We start from the raw sequence: 21,481 nt of genomic DNA on the forward strand, positions 1-21,481 counted from the left end.
ATCCACCAGGAACCAGCACTTGTTTCGGCATGTCCTGAAACTGGTATTTTGCCAGTGTCTTCAGCAGTGGACAGTATCCTCAGAACTGGTGCTGACTAATCAAACTCAGGAAGACAAAGCTGTGAGCTCTGGTGGTAATTTGTTAATTTTATTTGTCAGCTATAACTACAGCTGAGTGTGATGCTACATGTATGTATCCCTTGTAACTACAGCTGAGTGTGATGCTACACGTATGTGTCCCTTATAACTACAGCTGAGTGTGGTGCTACATGTATGTGTCCCTTGTAACTACAGCTGAGTGTGATGCTATATGTATGTGTCCCTTGTAACTACAGCTGAGTGTGATGCTACATGTATGTGTCCCTTGTAACTACAGCTGAGTGTGATGCTACATGTATGTGTCCCTTGTAACTACAGCTGAGTGTGATGCTACACGTATGTGTCCCTTATAACTACAGCGGAGTGTGATGCTACACGTATGTGTCCCTTGTAACTACAGCTGAGTGTGATGCTACACGTATGTGTCCCTTGTAACTACAGCTGAGTGTGATGCTACACGTATGTGTCCCTTATAACTACAGCTGAGTGTGATGCTACACGTGTGTGTCCCTTGTAACTACAGCTGAGTGTGATGCTACACGTATGTGTCCCTTGTAACTACAGCTGAGTGTGATGCTACACGTATGTGTCCCTTGTAACTACAGCTGAGTGTGATGCTACACGTGTGTGTCCCTTATAACTACAGCTGAGTGTGATGCTACACGTATGTGTCCCTTGTAACTACAGCTGAGTGTGATGCTACATGTATGTGTCCCTTGTAACTACAGCTGAGTGTGATGCTACATGTATGTGTCCCTGAGTTAGACTGGGGTTCATGGTTACTAGTGTGTGACACTGGGCAGGGCACCAGACCTCTCTAAATGTTAGTGTATTTGCATGTAGGATTGTGGAAATTATACTTTATATTTCTGAGAAGTGTGAAGAATTAATACCCTTTTCTAAATTCTAGTCATTCATGAAGAAGTTAATGAGATTTTCCAAGTTCAAAGACTCCGTCAAGGGTAGACCCAGGTTTGGAGCTCAGTTAGTATGACTCAAATCCATGTGCATCACCACCTGTCCTAAATAGTTTTCTTAACTACTTCTTTTAACATTAGCTTTGTGCAAAGTAATGATTTTTTTTTGAAATCATAAATTTTGATTCACTAGCCAGATATGTGTCTTATAGCATGTGTGTGTTATGCATGTTATGTATGTAAAGATAGTGTATGGAGACAGTAACATGGAAGCATACATTACCGTATGTAAATGTAGACATACAACCTAGAGGGGTGGGATGGAAGAGAGGTGGGAGGAGGTTCAAGAGGGAGGGGACACAGGTACACCTATGGCTGATTTCATATTGATGATTGGCAGAAACCAACACAATAGTGTAAAGCAATGATCCTTTTTTAAAAATAAATAAATTTTAAAAATTTAAAAAGATAATTGGTTACAACCAATAGTATCTACTTTAACATGTTTAATCAGGAATAATTTTTATTAAAGCATGTTAGGTAGCTCCCAGTGTTTCTGGAAGGCCAGGAGAATCAGCCTGGGGGATAATAATGCAGGGTTGTTGGTACTAAGAAGCACACAGCCAAGAGACATGCCCCGAACCACCAAGAAGTACTATTTGGCAGAAGCACCACTGTTCCATTACAGCTGTCCCAGAAGTATCTTCACCACCCTCAATCTTATCAGGAAATCTGAACTCCCACTTTGTGCTGAAAAAAAAAAAAAATTGTTCATTCCCACAGTGAAATTTTGTGAAGGTTTGTCTGAAAAAACTTAGGTCACATGCTTGCATCAGGATTGCAGGAGATTACAAGAAATGATTTTTAGTTCTCTGACCTCTAGGAGACTGAAATAGGGGTTAAGTCAAAATGCACTGTCTCAATGCTATGAAACAAGTATACTATCAAGGGTGAAACAGATCACCAGCCCAGGTTGGATGCATGAGACAAGTGTTCAGGGCTGGTGCACTGGGAAGACCCAGAGGGATGGGATGGGGAGGGATGTGGGAGGGGGGATCAGGATGGGGAACACATGTAAATCCATGGCTGATTCATGTTAATGTACGGCAAAAATCACTACAATATTGTAAAGTAATTAGCCTTCAACTAATAAAAATAAATGGAAAAAAAATGCACTGTCTGCCACAGTGAAAAAAAAACAAAAACCTTCATTGGTTTAGCACCTAAAATCTTTATAGACAGAGAGTACATGTATTGCGTTTGGAAAGAAAAATGTTTCCATGGTGTGGGGTACACAAAGCTCTGAATAAGTGGTGATGTGGACGTCACTGTGGCTCTTCTGTCGGCGTTCCAGCCCTTGCTCTGGGAGGCAGCAGCACACCGTCCAGGTTCTCCTTAGTATATTCACACCCGTAAGTGATAGTATGTGAGATGGGATGATGTCTTCGGGAAGCACATGGACTTTGGAGCCCAAGTGCGTGGGTCCCAGTCCTGAGTCTCTCATCGCCTGGCTCCTTGAACTCGAACCATTCACTTCTCAGTTTACTCGTCTGTATCGTGGAGGTGATGATACATTAGGTAGCAGCAAAGACAAATAAGTTGGTATTTTCAAAGTATTTAAAACAGTGCTTAAAAATAAGAGGTTTATATAAGCGTTTTTAGATAAATTACATGCTGCTAATAATGCCTATTTTCAGATCATTAGAGCGTTTGAATCCTCTTCCTGTGATCTTATATGCAGATGATGCATAGCGACCATTGCTCAGTCACAGTAATTTTTCTCTGGTCACTCATGAGAGGGAGGCAACTTTTGTTATAGTTTATATGCATTGGCTCTTTGATATACAGTTTTAAAAATAGGAAATCAAAATGACCTTACTGGAATATTCTCATCAGTTGTGTCCCAGAGGGTTAGTCTGAGGACTACATCGTTCTCTCTGCTGAAGACCCGGGATAAGTGTGTGGATTATCTTTAACTGGCTTGATCACGGTGACCATCATTGATTTTCAAAATGTGTTTACTTTTGAGTTACTTGTCATCTGCATACTCTCTTGATACATTCACTCTCTCCCTATAAATCTTCATTGCAGACTTTATCCTGCTTGTTCAACTAGCATAGACGTCTTTGATGGCTCCTCATTAGTATTACTGCTGTTATAACTTACTCTTACAATAACCTGTTTTTAGAACCTGATTCAGTGTGGATTTAAAAGAGCCTTACTATTTCCAGTTCAACAAAGCTGATAACACTCCAAATCTAAAGCTTCTGCCCACCCTTACCTTTCCATCGCCACTGTCTCTCCTGTAGAAAATAGACATGTGTCAGCTGAACATCACATATAAGACTCTTCACTCCTTATATTTGTCTTTGAGATCCCTTGAGCTAAGGTCTATTCAGCATTGTATTCCTATTTTCTGGCACAGTGCCTGACCCACAGTAGATGTTCAATAACGTTTTATAACTAGGATCTTGATAACTAGTACCAGGATCTTTATAACTAGTACATACAGATAAAGCTATTTCAGGATAAAAGGAAAACATTATTGAGTATTCACCTCAGTGATGGAAAATAAGCTACAATAATACTTGCTTCAGTAAACAGTAAATCAGACAAATTAGTTCTTCCCTTTGTACAGTATAATGTAGGATTTTATTTGAATACATTCTGGCAGTGGGAGGGAATTGTTTTTCTTTCAAGTTTCTCAGGATGGCATTTTAAAGATAATACCATCAACTTTCAAAATTTTGCCTGGATTTTATTAGGATTCCTACTTACTGTCCATATATTGTTCTTTGAGGAAAATGTATGTATTTAAAAACATTTCTTAAGTGATTTTTCCTCAGTGATTTCCTCAGTTTTCTGTGGGGATCTAAGGAAGGAGTTTTTATTGAGCTTTAACTGACATATAACATTTTGTTGGTTTCAGGTGTACATCATAATGATTTGATATTTGTTTACACATAGCAAAATGATCACCATGGTGAGCCTGGTTAACATGGGTCACCTCACAGTGACAATTTTTTTCTTGTGAGAAATAAAAACTTTCACTCTCTTACCAACTTCCAAGTATCCAATGAAGCATTACTAACTTTAATCATCATGCTGTGTATTTTATCCCATGACCTATTTATTTAACAGGAAGTTTGTACCTTTTATCCTCTTCATCTGTTTCACCCACCACACCTCATGCCCCTAGAAGCCACCAATCTGTTCTTGCTTCTATGAACTTGGTGTTCGTTTTTAACTTTTTTTTTTTTTAGATTTTATATAAGTGAGAGCATATCCTGTTTGTCTTTCTCTGATCTGCTTCACTGAGCATAATGCCCTGAAAGTCCGTTAGTGTTGTCACAAATGGCAAGATTTCATTCTTTTTTTATGGCTGAATAATACTCCACTGTGCATTTTCTCTATCCATGCATCCATTGATGGACACTTACGTTGTGCTTATGTCTCACCTATTGTACATCATGCTTCAGTGAGCATGGGGCTGCCAGTATCTTTTCACAGTAGTGTTGTCATTTCCTCCTGATAAATATCCAGAAGTGGAATTGCTATATCATATAGCAGTTATGTTTTTAACTTTTGGGGGAACATCTACACTATTTTCCATAGAGGTTGCATCAACTTAGATTTCCACCAACAGTACACAGGGTTCCCTTTTCTCCATATTCTCACCTGTACTTGCTATTTGTTCTCTTTTTGATAGTAGCCATTCTGGCAGGTGTGAGGTGATGTGTTATTTTGGTTTTGATTTGCATTTCCCTGATGGTTAGTGATGCTGAGCATCTTTTCATGTACCCGTTGGCTGTCTTTATGTCTTCCTTGGAAAATGTAGGAACTTTAAAGTAATTAGCAAAGCTAAGTAAAACTGATGTGCTCTGGGCTTCTGAGTGATGGGACCTGTCTTGAGACCAGGCATCTCTTTCTGTATTATCTAAAATTTCATCAACAGAGTTAATCTGTCATGAATTTTAAAGGCTGTGGTATATGAGAGAGAGAGAGAAGGAAAGGGAGGATGTTTAAGGTAACCTGTTAAAAATGAAAACTTCCACAAGGAGACAAATAAGTTATAGTTAAAATAGCAACAAAAATCTCTACAATTTATATAGATAAAATAGAGAGGAGAACATCAAGAAGAACATTTGAAAGCATAAATAGATCAGGGGCCAGAAGTGGGCTTTGCTTGTTTTAAATTTGCTTTAAATTTGAACCAGCCTTTGTGGGTTTTTCAGCAAAAGTATTGGGGGCAGTGACACTGGCCCATGCCCTCAGCTCCTCTCCATGCAGGTCTGGTCCTATGCTCTGGTCCAGCAAACTTCCTTTGAAGTATTCTCTAAGTGGGAGACTGGTTCTGATGAAATTGACTCAGTTTTTTTCAACTGCCCAAAGAAATTAATACCTTCAGAAGGAGCTTGAGGACACTGTCAGAATTAAAAAGAACTTGGTGACAATTTAACAATGAAAAGTCACTTTTAAACTGTCAGAGGAGCCAGACTCTCTGAAAATTTAAAGTGATCCATGGGAGGTTGTTTAAAATGCAAAATTCACTTTGATTTTGAAAATGAATTGAAGTTCTTCAACTGTGTTCTTGTAAAAGTCACTGGTTTTCATCCCACTGAACCCCAAGATACAACAAGGCCAATTTATTTCTTCTCTGCCTTCCTTCTTCCTTCCTGTCTCTATTATATCTGAACCCTTAGCACAGTATCTTAGTTAACTGGTATGAAATAGACATTAAATGAGTTACTGTCTTGAAACTGTAACAATGCTCAGTTTAATTGCCAAACACAGACTGGAGGTTGGAAAAAGTAGTATACATTACATATATCATGTACTTCAGAGATTTAAAAATTCTAAATGGCTGTGATTACTCATGAATTTCTTAAAGATGTCATTGAGGGACTAGCCTGAAGGCATGAGCTCAGAGGGTTGGATTTTGGAAGGCCAAGGATAATGTGAGATGCAGAAGCAAGCTATCCATGAGGAATTCTGTACATTTGCATTTCCAGATATAACTTTAGATGGAGTTCTAAACGTTAAACTAGGCTGACAATTTGCAAAAAAAAAATTCTCCAAATTTCTCTTTGATCTGCAGGCTCACAAATTTCATTTATTATTGAAATTTTACTGTAAAATGTGCTGTTGAGTGAAATTCAAGGGTAATGTCAGTTATTTACTTGTCAATATGAATTTGGGAGTCAAGATAAGGTCACATTATATATAAAGTTGCTTAATCACGTCCGACTCTTTGCGACTCCGTGAACCCAATAGAGAGTCCTTGGAATTCTCCAGGCCAGAGAATGGAGTGGTAGCCTTTCCTCCTCCAGGGCATCTTCCGAACCCAGGGATCGAACCCAGGTCTCCCACATTGGAGGCAAGTTCTTTACCAGCTGAGCCACAAGGGAAGCCCAAGGTCACATTAACAGGCACAGATCTGTGTTTCTGTTTATGGTAGCTTGTGTGAATGGCCCCAAATCCTCTCTCTCTTTTCACTCATACACACAGAACGTGATATTAGCAGTCCTGTTTTCAACAGATGGAGTCCTAGGCCTTAACCCCGTCAGCCTGGGTTGGCCGTGTGACTGACTTTAGCCAGTGGGGCATCAGCACAGATGCCTCAAGCAGAGTCTTGAAAACTGCTTGCCTGTTGGGCTTGTACTTTGCAGCGCTGGGTTCCCCGTGTGAGGAAGCCTGGACCACCCTGGTGGGTGAGGACAGGATGCACAGTATGGCTGGCAGCAGAAGTAGAGCCGCTTAGCTCCCCACGGGTGCACGATTGAGCCCACGTGAGACACGCAGCAGAAGATCCTGCCACGCTAGGCCTGCCTCGTGAGCTTGGTAAACAGTTGTTTTCAGCGACTTGGGTGGGAATGATCTGTTACACAGCGATAGATAACTAGCCGAAAAATTGATGCTTTTGAACTGTGGTGTTGGAGAAGACTCTTGAGAGTCCCTTGGACTGCAAGGAGATCCAACCAGTCCATCCTAAAGGAGATCAGTCTTGGGTGTTCATTGGAAGGACTGATGCTGAAGCTGAAACTCCAATACTTTGGCCACCTCATGCGAAGAGTTGACTCATTGGAAAAGACTCTGATGCTGGGAGGGATTGGGGGCAGGAGGAGAAGGGGACGACAGAGGATGAGATGGCTGGATGGCATCACCGACTTGATGGGCATGAGTTTGGGTAAACTCTGGGAGTTGGTGATGGACGGGGAGGCCTGGCGTGCTGCGATTCATGGGGTCGCAAAGAGTCAGACACGACTGAGCGACTGAACTGAACTGAACACCCTGGTCCTGCTGTGTGGGCATTCCACCCTTTCTTAAGTTCCTCCTCACTAGTTCGAGGGGTCCCTGGTGGATACTGCTAATGCTCTTTGAGGTATAGTACTCTTGACCACCATGACACATCTGTGCTGCTCCCTGACTCGTGGTTCCTTTGCTGCTGGTGTCTTTGGTGGGCTGGTCAGTGCCAGGGGGGCAGCTTTTCTGCTGGTGACACGGCTGGCATCTCCCAGAGAGGTCCACACTGTGAGGTGCGTCCAGCTCATGTTGGGACCTCTGCTGTTTCATAATTAGGGCAAAGGTGGAGGGATAATTAGATCAAAATCAGGGGAGATAGCATTTGGGAGCTGGAGGCACCTTAGAGGTGGTTCCAACTCCTCATTTTATAAAAGAGGATCCTTGCACAGAGAGCTTTGTCACTGGCCCAAGGTCCCATGATATGAGTGCCAGATCTGGGACTGGAGCAGAAGTCTTCTCATTCCAGATCTGGGGATTATTTCCATCCCATTCTCATCAGGTTTGCTTTTCTTACATCATTTAAAATCTTCCAAAAGAGGAATGTAGGTCTGGGGAAAACTTAACCAAGATGATAGATAAAATATCTGGGGTATGCTGAATTACCCCTTGGAAATAATTTGATCGTAGTGTGGGACAGGTGCCCATTTTCCCTTTAATGTTTGTGTCATCCTGTTTAAGTGATTGCTGCATTTGAGAAGTGCTTTGGAGATGAAGCTACAACTTAGGCATTCCTGGCGATGTCTGGAGGCCCGAACGTCTTCTGCATTCAGCCAGGGTGGCAGGCAGTTGGAGAGGGGGCTCTGTGGGAACTTAGCCTGTACGGCGGGGTCTGCCTTAGTTCAGACACTGGTGGCACAGTGGGGCACACTTGGCCCACATGGGGGACCCCAGGACCCCCACCGCATTACCCAGACCTCACGTTAGGTGAGGCTCAGTACAGCAGAGAGGTCTGGGGTGCACAGGCGCCAGGCTGGATCCTGTGACTTGCGGCCCTGCTGCACTGTGGCGTAGCAGGGCGTGTGGGATGCAAGACCCTGCACGGGCGAGGGCGTTCGCATCCCAGGGTCAGCCCCGCCCTGGGCCCCGAGGCCCCGCGGCCCCGCAGGTGGCCCCTTTGGAGCGTCCCTTCCCCCTTCACCTTGACTAAGATCACTGCGATTGGCTGTTGTGTGCAAAGCTCAGGACGGAGAAGCGGGGGGCCGTAACCGTGCAGGAGAAGCGAGGGGCCGTAACCATGGGGGGAGGACACAAGTGTGTTCGGAAGGCCTCAGGGTCCCCCTGCACCGGGGCAGGCGGGCTGTCATGTCGAGGCGTCATCCATAAAGCGCTGCCAGACATAAAGCAGGGGGTGTGAAAATGGGGAAACTCGACTCTCCTCCAACCAGCAGGAGGCCTCCCTGAGACCGAGGATCAGAGCGGGGCTGGAGGAGGCCTGCTGTCCTCCCCACTAGCTACTCTGTGCCATCAGACGTGGAGATAGGAGAGACATCACTTGCTGAGGCAGATGTATTTGTCTTCGATGTATTTTTAAAGCATTCCCAAGCCTTTCTTCCTGGGCATGTTCTTTCATCTCTGATGTTGGTTTAACACTGCTGCTTCCAGTAAGGAAAAGGAATATGAGGAAAGTGACCTGTATGCTTACAGTGCAGATCTGGAGACCATTCGCTGTGTGAATGTAGCACACGGAAAGTGAGGGCAGTCTAGTCACAGCATTTCAACTTCAAGCTTCTGGTGGGTCTCAAAAAGTGATTAAAAGGGATTTTAAAAAATAATGGAAAATACCTTAAGGGTCTCGCTTTAAATTGGAAATCCAAATTGAGAATCACATCCATGATTTAAGGTAAATTAGAATATGGAACACAAGGGCCCCACAAAACAGTGACCTTGGCGCTGAATTGAGAATGGGGGCTGACTCATCCCTGTCCTGTTGACATGTCAGCTAATAGAGCTTTTGTTTCTTGGCTTGATACTCCTTTGCATGCTTGAATTAACATGTATTTGGTTTTTATTTAGTTCCTAATTGGGGTTATGATTGAGCGAGTCACTAGGAAGACAGGAGACAGGATCTTAGGGGGTTGGGCATATTTGAGGCTGGAAATAGTAAGAAAGCAGGAGAATCTAAGAAGAAAAGACAATCCAGGCTCATTTCCCCATTTCCCGTACCCTGATAAGGACACATGATGAGCCGGGCATCAGGCGATTGTGCAGCTTTCTCTGACAAGCAAATGGAAAGAGATCAGTTCCCATGGGGCTGAGATTTTATGAATGAAAAGGTAGCTGAGCCTCACAGGCTGCTCAGGGATGAAGATGGATGTATCTTTTCTAGAAGAGTGTTTGGAGGCCTAGAGGAACCTTCAGAAAGTGGCTTGCTTTCTGTTGTAGCTGAGGCATGGACAAGAAAATGTGGAGTCTAGCTCTGTTGCCAGGGGTTTGGGACTTCAGGAACTAGGACTTGATGCCTCATTCTCTGTGAGCACTGCCAGCAGGGAAACTGCTCATATCACTTACAGAGGAGGTATGTGTCAGAATTATTAGCAAGAAAGGGTATGATATTTTTTGGCATATGTCTATCAGTCTTATGGTCTGGCATCAGAAATTTACATGAAAGTTCCCTTTGCATTGTGAGGTTTTGATTAGGACTTGATTTTTATAGCCCGAGTATAATCACACTTCCGTAACTACCCCCAGCTTCAAATGTAACCAAACACCTAACTGCCTGTGTAAAAACCTTTGCAGAGGCACCCACTCACTAAGTTTCTGGGTGAGGCCAAGGACTCTGTTAAGTCATTTATTTCTACTTTATGATTAAGAGAAAAAATATATTTAAGAGTTTTTTGCATTTCCACCTAGCAGAATTTTAAATGTATTCTCATAAAAACTTCAAATCCAAAATCAGTCATTCAGAAATGTAATGGAGATGCAGTGAATATAATACAGCACCATTAGCCTTTATAAAATAAATATCAATTATAATCAGAAGCAAGTTAAGCTTTTTCTAAATTAAGCAACATGGCAGAGTGAAATAGCAGGGGCAGGACTAGTCACAGTAATGTTCTGATTTTGCTACCAAAGGAATCCAAGCCACAAAAAGAGTGGAAAGATTTTGTTTTCTGTTTTCAGAAAGAATTTATGCAATGTCTTATATATATTTTGATAGAATTTACTAGTGAAGCCTTTTGGGCCTGTGGGTATCTTTGTGAGAAGGTTTTTATTTACACAATCAATTTCTTTAGACAGGGATCATAATTTCTTTTGAGTTTTCCATGGAATTTTTTCACTTTACCTATTTTAATAAATTTGTCAGTATAAAATTATTTATAATATAATAACTTATTGATTTTCTGTATGATTCTGTAGGAGCCCAAGTGCTGTTTTGTCTTTTATTTTTTATTATCTAGAGGATTTCTTTTTGAAAAATAACTTTTTATTTGATTTTTTCATTTTTTTAATATGTTGCTCATTTCTTAATTATATCTCCTTTCTACTTACTTTGTGTTCGGTTAGCCATTTGACTTTTTGAGAGAGAAGCTTACATAATTAATTTTAGACAGTTTTTTTTCTTTATTGAATAAGGGTTTGGAGCTGTAAGTTTCTGTCTAAGCAATGCTTTAGTTGTATCTCATAAGTGTTGAAATTTATGTTTTTATTTTCATTTAGTTCAGATATTTTCTAATTTTCTTTATTTCCTTGTTGACCTATTATTAAAAGTGGGTTTTAAGAATTCATAGACTATTTTTAGACTAATTTTAGGTTTACAGAAAACTGAGCAGAAAGTACAGATCATTCCCATGTCCCCCCTCTCTGTCTTGCTCACAGTTTCCCCGGTTATTAACCTGAGTGTGGTACCTGTGTTATAATTGCTGAACCAATGGTGATACAGTGTTATTAAAGTACATAGTTTACATTACGGTTCCTTCTTTGATTTCTACAGTTCTGTGGGTTTTGACAAATGAGTCATGTCCTGTATCCATCATAACAGTATCATACAGAATAGTTTCACAGCCCTAAAAATCCCTTGTGGTCCACCGATTCATCCCTTTCTCTCCACTCCAATCCCTGCCAACCATTTACATTTTTGTGTCTATAGTTCTGCTTTTCCCAGAATGTTGTAATCATACAGTCTGTAACGCTTTTTCAGACTTACTTCTTTCTCTTAGTAATATGCGTTTAAGATTTCTCTGTCTTTTCATGGTTTGATAACTCATGTCCTTTAATTGCTGATTGATACTCCATCATGTGGATCTGCCAATCTGTTGTCCTCTCACCTTTTGAAGGATATTGTGGTTGCTTCCTGTTTTTGGCAATTAGGAATAAAGCTGCTACACACACTTCATATGCAGGTTTTTGTGTGATATGTCTTCAAATCAGTTGGGTAAACAGGTTCATGAGTGCTGAATCATATAATAAGACTATGCTTCATTTTGGGGGAAGCACACACACGTTAAAACTGTCTTCCAGAGTGGCTCTCATTTTGCATTCTCACCAGCAATGAATGAGAATTATTTTTGCTCCACATCCTTGTTTTGTCAGTTTTTCATTTTAGTCATTCTTAGAGGCATGTAGTGATATCCCATTGTTGCTTTGATTTGCAATTCCTTAGTGACATGTGATGTGGAGCTTCATATGTTTATTTTCCAACTGTGTATCTTCTTTGAGTTGTTTATATCTTTTGCTCATTTTCAAATTTTGGGTTTTTACCCCTTATCATTGAGTTTTAAGAGTCTTTGTATACTGTAGGTACAGATCCTTTATGAGATATATTTTCCAAATATTTTCTCTTGAGTCTGTGGCTTAGCTTTATATTCTCTTAAAAATGTTATTCATAGAGCAGAAAATTTTAACTTTTATTAGGCCCTACTTAACCAGTTTGTTTTTTTTTTCAGGCATGTATCTTGCTTTAGGTATTTTTCTAAAAATTATGAAACCTAAGCTCATCTAGGTTTTCTCTTAGATTATATTTTCAGAAATTTTCTAATTTTGTGTTTTACAATGAAGTCTGCAATCCATTTTGAGTTAATTTTTGTGAAAGCTATAGACTCTGTGTCTAGAGGTTTGTTTTTTTTTTTTTCATGTGAGTATCAAATTCTTCTGGTACCATTTGTTGAAAACACTATGCTTTTTTCTATTGAATTGCCTTTGCACATTTGTCAACCATCAGTTGACTTTGTGTGGATATATTGCTGGGCTTTCTATTCTATTCCATGATAAATGTGTCTGTTTTTATCCAATATCATGCTGTCTTGATTAATGTAGCTTTATAGTAGGTCCTGAAGTCTCTTGTGTCTGTTCTTCAACTTTGTTCTTTCTCTTCAGTATTGTGTTGGCTGTTATGGGTCTTTTTCCTCTTCACATAAACCTTACAATCAGTTTATTGATTTCTACCAAATAAATTGCTGAGATTTTGATTGGGATTTGTTGAATCTATAGGTGAAGTTGAGAAGAGCTGACATGTTAACAATAACAAATCTTCAGATCCATCCACATGAAATCTCTCTCCATTTATATAGATCTTTTAAAATTGCTTTTCATGGAGTTCTGGTTTTCTCCATAGAGATCATGCACATATTTTATAGACTTACGTATTTCAATTTTGGGCATTCCTGTTATAAGTGGTATTATGTTTTTTAATTTCAAATCCCAATTGCTTATTGCCGGAATATATAGAAAAAGCAATTCACTCTTGTATATTAACCTTGTATCTTCAATTTTATTGTAATCTTAGATTTAAAAAATTGATTTCTGGTTAAATTCTGTTGTATAAAAGAATGCACTCTATAAAATTTCAATCCTTTTAAATTTCAGACGTGTTTTATAACCCAGCATATGATCAAACTTTGTAAATATTCCAAGTGCACTTGAAAATAATTTTATTTTGCAGTTCTTGAGTAGATTGTTCTATAAATGTCTTTAAGTTAGTTGGTTGATAGTGTTTTTTAAAATCTTCTGCATCTTACTGAATTTTATCTTTTATTTCACTAGTTGCTGAAAAAGTATTATTGAAACCTCTCACAATAATTATTGATATTAGCTTGTGCTTGCTGCTAAGTCACTTCAGTCGTGTCCAACTCTGTGCGACCCCATAGACGGCAGCCCACCAGGCTCCCCCATCCCTGGGATTCTCCAGGCAAGAACACTGGAGTGGGTTGCCATTTCCTTCTCCAATGCATGAAAGTGAAAAGTGAAAGTGAAGTCGCTCAGTCGTGTCCGACTCTTAGTGACCCCATGGACCACTGCCTACCAGGCTCCTCCATCCATGGGATTTTCTAGGCAAGAGTACTGGAGTGGGGTGCCATTGCCTTCTCTGAGCTTGTGCTTACTTGGGCATAATATGTGTTAAACTGCTGTCTTAGATAATGGAGTATTTGAAGAACTTGTTAGAACTTCTGGAATTTTTCAGTCCTCTACTTCCGTATTTGAAGTACAAATAAGGGATATAATATGTTTCTTTAACTTTTTCTTAATGCTTTTATTGTTTTATAGTATTTTTTTTGAGATTGGAAATTGAATATTTATTCTCATAGTTGGATCTCAGGAAAAACTGAAGGGTTTGAATCGGTATTTTGGAATGTAAACTATGCTGTCTTGTCACTTCAGGTATCTTTTCATGTGTTTAGAAAAAAGGAAATTTCATAGATTTTCAATGATCTAAAATCTGAGAAGTGTGGTATATCTTGTAGTGCTATATAAATTGACAGGTAAAAATTCAGGAAAATCTTAACAGTTTTACAGTGGTAGATAGCCTTAAGAGTGAGAGAAAAATATCAGGATACTTTGATTCTCTTAAGTTTTCTTCTAAGGCATACCCAGATATCACAACAATGAGCTAAAATTCCCAGGGAAGAAAAAAATGCATCGGTACCTGTATAACCTAAGGAGGAGAACTGGTTCTATTGCTTTGCACAGAACCAGCATGGTTAATTATCTAAAATTGGAAGGCTGGATAAAATCTTCACAGCTTCATGTATCCTACAGGAAAGACTGCATCTGTAACCATTATTGTACAGGTTTCCTCCTCTAATTAAATTTCTTGAGTAAAGAAAGGCCATAATTTATCATATTCTTTCCCAGCTTCCTCTTAGAAGGAATTTTTCCCTTAGTCAGACTGGAACTAGCATTGTGATACTTTAGACTAATATTATGATCAGTTGAGAACCAGCCGCCAATCTTCATAGTCTGGCGCTGTGACAAAATCCAAATAAAGTTTCATAATAGTATGTCTTTACAGTTCTGAATTTTGAGGGGATTCAAACACAAATTTGAATAAGGACATTTGGATAGAGTTTTATGGATTGCAAATATTTTTCACATTATTTTAGTCCTCTTATTACCTACTCTGAGAAAGAGAGTGTAGAAGTTCATGATACCTATGGTGTTCTCTGCTCAGCACTTTTTCCAATTTCCTGTCTTCTGATGCCAATAACCATCTTCCAGCTTCCTTAGGGAAATGCCTGCTCTGCTAATGTGGTTCCAAGTAAGGCTGTTAATCATAGTCCTGTCTATAGCTGTTTCCTCGCTACAGTGTCTGGTCAGTCAGGATTACCACCTGCACCTTCCTATTCACAGTGACTGGTTGAGAAATTGTATGTGGTTTATAGGGCCTTATGTGAGTTCTCCCTGGCACTTTGCTGCTGAAATGAATGTAGAGAAAATGTCTTCTTGCTTTTGGGCTTTTGTTGCTAGATCAATATGAATTTGGAGATGCTTTGAAAATCCAAGTTGTCTAGAATAGGAGAGAATTGAAGTTAATTTTGAGATGAGAACAGATGAAATGAAAAGATAATTACTCAATGGATTGAACTCTGGGTCCAGCCACATTTGACCATGTTTCATGAGCTAATAAATGCCTTTTTTCTGAAGGTAGTTTAAGATGATTTCCCCCTTACTTGGTTCATTCAGGCTTCTGTAATAAAGTACCAGAGACTGGGTGGCCTGTAAACAACAGAAATCTATTTCTCAGTGTTCCGGAGACTGGAGATCAGGATGTTGGCATGGTTGAGTTCTGGTGACAGCCGCCCCCAGGCTGTAGACTGTGGACTTCTCCGGTACCCTCGCACAGCAGAGAGAAGCAGCAAGCTCTGGCGGCTCTGATAGGGGCACTGATGTGACACGTGAGGGATTCACCCTATGTCCTCCTCTAGACCGAAGCGTCCCTTCCTAATGCCCTCACAGTGGGGAGCAGGGTTTCAGTGCATGAGTCTGTGGGCGGGGATACAGCCTTTCAGTTCATGACAGTAGATTATTTCATTTGCAACCTAAATCATTTTCCCTATTGCAGTTACTTTTGCCACATTTCACAGATGAAAAACTGAGGCTTTGTGAGGGTAAGTGACATATATATATATATATATATATATATATATATATATAGGTTCCCCATGGGGAAACTTGATAAAGCTTATTCTCATTTCAGCTAATCATTCTGTCTGCCCATTACCACCCTGCATAATAATAAATATCTCGTGGTTGTTTTTCATTTGTGTATGTGTGCGTGGCTGATCCTTTTTTCCCTAAAGAAGGTTTGCTGACCTGACTATATAAGCTCTTCTGCTCGAGGGATGATGTCTGTGTGACCGCATGGCTCTACTGACAGTCTCTGCCTGTCCTGCCCCCTCACGACCAGATTTCTATGCTCCTGGTCTTCCTCTCAGAAGAGATTATCTAACAGACCAGGTCTACCAGGCTTGAGTCATTTGAAATCTGATTCTGATCCGATCCATCTGTGCTGACCATTTTATCTCAGAATGGGTCTCCACTATTGCAGAATCTTTCTGAAGGCACCCTGGAGTGCATTGGTGAAGGTAAAAGAAAAGATTCACTTTGTTTGTTTCAACCTGTGTTGACTGGCCTGCCTGTCCCTAGACAGTCCTCTGCCATCCTTGTGAGCCCAAATGACAGAAAAATGGGCTGCTGAGATTTGAGGAAAAATACTACATTTTGTGAACAATAAGAAAAGGAAAGGAACAAGTAATGTGATTCTTTAAAGGTTAAATACAGTAATACTTCCCAATTCAGCTTGCTAGAGAAGAAGCTGCTCCCTAAGTGAATTTTAAAGAAACACTTTAAGCACAAAAAACTTTATAGAAAACTATTTTGAACATTATAAGGTTGAAATCTTTCTAAGATTTGTTGCAAACACTCCTGCTTGGCTTTTCAAATCACATTTCTCCTAATAGGAACTATTCCCTTAGACACTTAGAGGTTTCGTTGTTTCTGGATGACCTTTTCAGTGGAGTACTCATTGCTTTTTAATAATTCCATTCTGTTTTTTAATGTATTTTCTTATATATTGTAATTTTATCTACTAATTGCTCCTTTTTATGGCTGTTAATATGTTCTTTGCTGTTGCTTCAAATCTTCTTCGAATATAGTCTGCGTAACATATACCTCCTACCCTCTCTTCTGGAGTAGAGGCTGAAGGATTTGTGGCTGGTTTTTTTTTTTTTTTTTTTTTCTCTCTCTTACCATGTAGATAACTCTTGCATTTACATCTGTTGTTTTCAGGCAGGCCTGGACATGAAGCATCACTGGGACCCAGGGAGAGAGGAAGCAGAACTTGGCCAAAGACCTAGTTATCACTGGCACTCTGCTGACCACTTGTGAGGCGTCAGCACTATGCCTTATCTAACTTAAACCTCCCAACAGGGCTTAGAGCAAGATTTTCCAGGCACTGTACTAAATGCTTTACACATATTATCTCTCTCAGTACTCATAAGATCTCTATGTATCTCATAAGAGGAAGGTAACTTGGAGGTAAAACAGAGCACAAACTTTGACCTAGGTACACTGGATCCAGGGGCAGATTTGGCAACATGATGGAATTACAGATTCTCTCCTAAAAGGTTCTATTTAACATGTTCTATTTCCCTGGGTCACAAAGCAAGTGGCGAAACTGAGATACAGTTCTGATTTTTTCCAGACGTCATGTCCTTGACTACCATCCACGTGGCCTTAATTCCTTATCTTATCTTCTGCTTTATTTCTCTGCTTAGTCCAGCAGACTTCCTCTAGGGCTTGGTTTGCTTAACTCCTATCTCTTCTTCTCCGGGATTAATTCTTCTCCCTGTATATTCTACTCATCTGTACAGTTATGTCCCCAATATTTCCTGGGCGTATATTTGCGTCATGGCTTTAAAACTGGGCCCTGTATTGTACCTGCTGTAGCCTTTCTATGTAGTGCTTAAAACAGGTGATTTAAATATGCATTTATATGAGTGAGTCTTCTATTAAGCACATCAACACTACATATATTTGAAAATGGGCTGTATTAGTTTGTTTCTGGGCTAAGGGGGCAGTCATCACTCAGCCATGTCCGACTCTTTGTGACCCTATGTACTGTAGCCTGCCAGGTTCCTCTGTCCATGGGGTTTTTCCAGCAAGAACACTTGCCATTTCCTTCTCCAGGGAATCTTCTCTACTCAGGGATCAAACCAATGTCTCCTACATTGGCAGGCAGATTCTTTCACCACTATGCCACCTTGGAAGCCCTAGTATGTATCTGGTCTATGAAAAACCCACATATGGATTTTCAGATCCCCTTGCCATAACTTGACAGTCTCCTGGGTCTGAGTCCACAGGTTGAGACCACTGCCTGGAATAGCATAATTTAATGATAGAGAGCCAAGCTCAGCAGTCTAACAGACTCTGCAGCTCCCAAGGTTTCATGATCTTGGTCATGAATCTCAACCATCACACAGCAAGACTGCCTTTTTCTTAGGCCTCATTGTCCCATTTAGATGAGGTCAGGCATTTAAAGTACTTAGCACATCATCAAGGCGGTATCATTTTCCTATCCATGGCTTGGATGTTAAAGGACCTAAGACAGAGTGATAAACCCACTTTGACCAGGGCACACTGGGTCCTGCGCTGGTTTGGTAACAGTCTGGAGTTACAAGTTGTGTTACACAGCGAAATCAAAATAAGGGCTTGCACTGGCCAGTTGATAAGGAAATTTGTAACCAGGCTGGCTTCCCTGGTGGTTCAGAGTGGTAAAGAATCTGCCTGCAATGCAGGAGACCTGGCTTTCATCCCTGGGTTGGAAAGATCCCCTGGAGAACAGAATGGCTACCCAGTCCCGTCTTCTCGCCTGGTGAATCCCACGGACAGAGGAGCCTGGTTTGACAGTCCATGGGGTCACAAAGAGTCGGAGCCAGCTGAGTGACCAGCACTTTCACCGTTTCTGTGTGATGACAGCCATACCTCACGGGGCCGTTCTGGGGGGTATCGTTCCCCCGCCACCTCTCTGTCACTGGATGTCGCTCAGAATTCAGGCTTCAGCCTCTCCCCTTTTCTCCATGTGTGGTGTACCACGGAACCTCGGGACCGCCTCTCTCTCCCTCCTGACACTGCCCAGCTCTGCCCTTTCCCGTAGACCTTCTCCTCTCCATCCTTCCACAGCCCTCCTGACTCCCGGTTTTCCTGTAACAGACGCCAGGAAGCAGGGTCCTCGCTGGTGGTCAAGGACTTAAGACACTATGCTCCCAGTGCAGGGAACCCGGGTTTGATCCCTGGTCAGCAAACTAGAATCCCACAGGGCGCAACTAAAGACCCACATGTCACAGCTAAGACCTGGCACAGCCAAATAGAGAATTATAAAAACCAAAAACACCAGGAAGCACTCGTAGGTATTTCTGTTTGGGACTCCGTATAAACCTGTAGGAGCAGTAGGAGAATAAGATGGGGGCATGTGCTTGATGTGGACGGGAACAGGGAAGAAATGGCAGGGAGGGAAATTCTCCCTTACTGTATGCATAGAAGGGTTGTTGAGCCTCTCTATTGGACTAACATGTATCAGCTCTAATGAAAGTTGATGGGGGTGCGGAATCCACAGCCCTGCAAGTTTCATTCTTCTTCAGCAGGAAGTCCCCGGAGACTCTGCCACAGAAAATCTAAGGGTCCACCAAGCTGGATGAAAACCAGCTCAAAGACAGAACTTCATTTTTAATGCTGTAGAGGGTAACTCCAAATAATAGCAGCTGAGCCAAGAATACTTTCTGTACCATATCCCATGTAATCACTTCATAACCCTATTGAAGCAGGTTCTGCTGTTATTTCCATTTTATAAGTGAGGAAACTGACTCATAGAGACCAAATGACTGCAAATAACTGGCCCAGCATTACCCGGCTCGTAAGTAGATGAGCATCGATTTTGAAAACAGGTCTGTCTGATTCTGTGCTCTGGCTCTTAAATCTCTTGCTACAAATGGATCCTGAATGTATTCCTTCTAAAGGGTGGTGGTGGTGGTTTGGTCGCTAAGTCGTGTCCAACTCTTACGACCCCATGTGACCCCCTGCCAGGCTCCTCTGTCCATGGGATTCTTCCATGGGATTCTGTCCATGGGATTCTTCAGGCAAGAATACTGGAATGGGTTGCCATTTCCTTCTCCAGTTCTAAAGGGTAGACCTAGTTTAATGCTTAGACTTGGTAAGAAATTCTTTTTGCAATAAACTGTTAAGAAAACTCCCCCCAACCCCCAGTTGACTCTGCCAGTTAAATATTGGTGTACCTTAGTTTTCACACGGCAGGACGTAGCTGCGGTTGGGCAGGTGGTCCCCACAGAGTACAATCAATTTCAGTCTGTTCAGATTACAAACTGACCTGTAAATGAATTCTAGCATCTCAAGGGAAAATAAAAGCAAAGAGTGTTGCGTTATCTGTGAAAATTCATTAACACTGCTGGAAAACTGTGTCCTGTAGTTGGTGAGTCACGAGTGTTACTTGTGTATCTTTAACATTCATCCATGCCTCATAGATAAAGCAGGTAAAGTTCCCATCCATTTCAAGTATTGGAATACAAATTCTTTAATTAGAACCTCTGTTCTGCCTTAAGCTCTGGGTCTGGCCACTATTTCCACCCAGATCTATCAAGTGAGTCATCTTTGTCAGTTGTCACCACCTCCCCGTGGTGATTGTTCAGTCGCTCAGTCCTGTCTGACTCTTTGCGACCCAGGGCCTGCGATTTTATGCTAATTGGTCTCTAGTGCCCTAGGCTTCCTCCAACTTCCTATATTGTTTTCTTTTTTGCTACTGTAACAAAGTACCATAAGCTTAGGGGCTTAAAATAATACACGTTTATTATGTTACAGTTCAGAAGTCGAAAATAAATTTTACAGAGATACAAGCAAATCAATGGCAGCCTAGCTGCCTAACTTACGTTAGGAAGCCTAACTAATGGCAACCTAATTTCTTCTGGATAATCTAGAGAATCCATTTCCTTGCCTTTTCCAGTTTCTAGATGCTGTCTTCCTTCCTTGGCTGGTCAGCTTTTTTATCCTCTGCTTCATTCCTGGGCCTTCCCTGACGTTGCTGTCTCCCTCTTTTAAGGACCCTTGTGATTTACAGTGGCCCCACTTTGGATAATTTCACCATCTCAAGGTCTTTAATTGTAATTTCAAGGCTCCATTTTACCATGTAAGATAATATCCATAGGTTCCAGGGATTAGCAAGTGTCCACATAGCTTTGGAGGCCATTGTTCATCTTGCATACCTCCTCCTTATGGAGGGCTTCTCAAAGAAGAAAAAAGGTTCTGTGGTATCATGAACCTGGCGTGAAACATGAAGCAGGAATTTGATTCCAGTCTTGAATCAGACATTATGCCCATTGTCAGATCATACACTAAGCGTTTGACGTGCCAGATAAAATTCTGTCATTGAAATCTTACATCAGTTCACTAATATTTCTCCTAGCTAGAAAATTTCACAACTTGACAAATTCATTTATATTAAAATATAAATGACTTGAAGAAATTTTACTGTGGATTAGACTTTTCTTCAAAGGACTGAATTTACTCTAAAAATAATAGTTCCTCTGTGATGACTTAGAGGGGTGATGTTACAGTAAAATTGAATGTACCTATAAATTTTGAACCGAGTATGTGTAAGTTTTGTGGATACAATTTGGCAGTTTTTGTAGTTTATACTGAGATCTATTTTGTAAATGTCATGAATAGTTGAAGAATTTCAGAATTCAAAGAATTTTAGGGAAACTTTGGTTTGATATTCATTCATCCCACAAATGTGTATTAGGACTTCAACATGATAGGATTATAGTGGAGACATCACAGGTTGTTCCCACACGTCTCTAGGTGTCACCGTTCTATGACCGTTTGTGGAACGGCACCACCTGTGGTTTGCAAAGCACAAGTGAAAGCATAGTTTGCAACAC

General features: G+C 40.9%; 1 protein-coding gene across 1 annotated transcript in view; it reads left to right on the plus strand.

The window, feature by feature from the left end:
* Positions 1–21,481, plus strand: part of KCNN2 (potassium calcium-activated channel subfamily N member 2) — a 514,135-nt gene that overhangs the window by 17,039 nt on the left and 475,615 nt on the right. The window lies entirely within an intron of this gene.

Source organism: Cervus canadensis, chromosome 6 (assembly GCF_019320065.1).
Source record: "Cervus canadensis isolate Bull #8, Minnesota chromosome 6, ASM1932006v1, whole genome shotgun sequence".
NCBI classification, from domain to species: domain Eukaryota; kingdom Metazoa; phylum Chordata; class Mammalia; order Artiodactyla; family Cervidae; genus Cervus; species Cervus canadensis.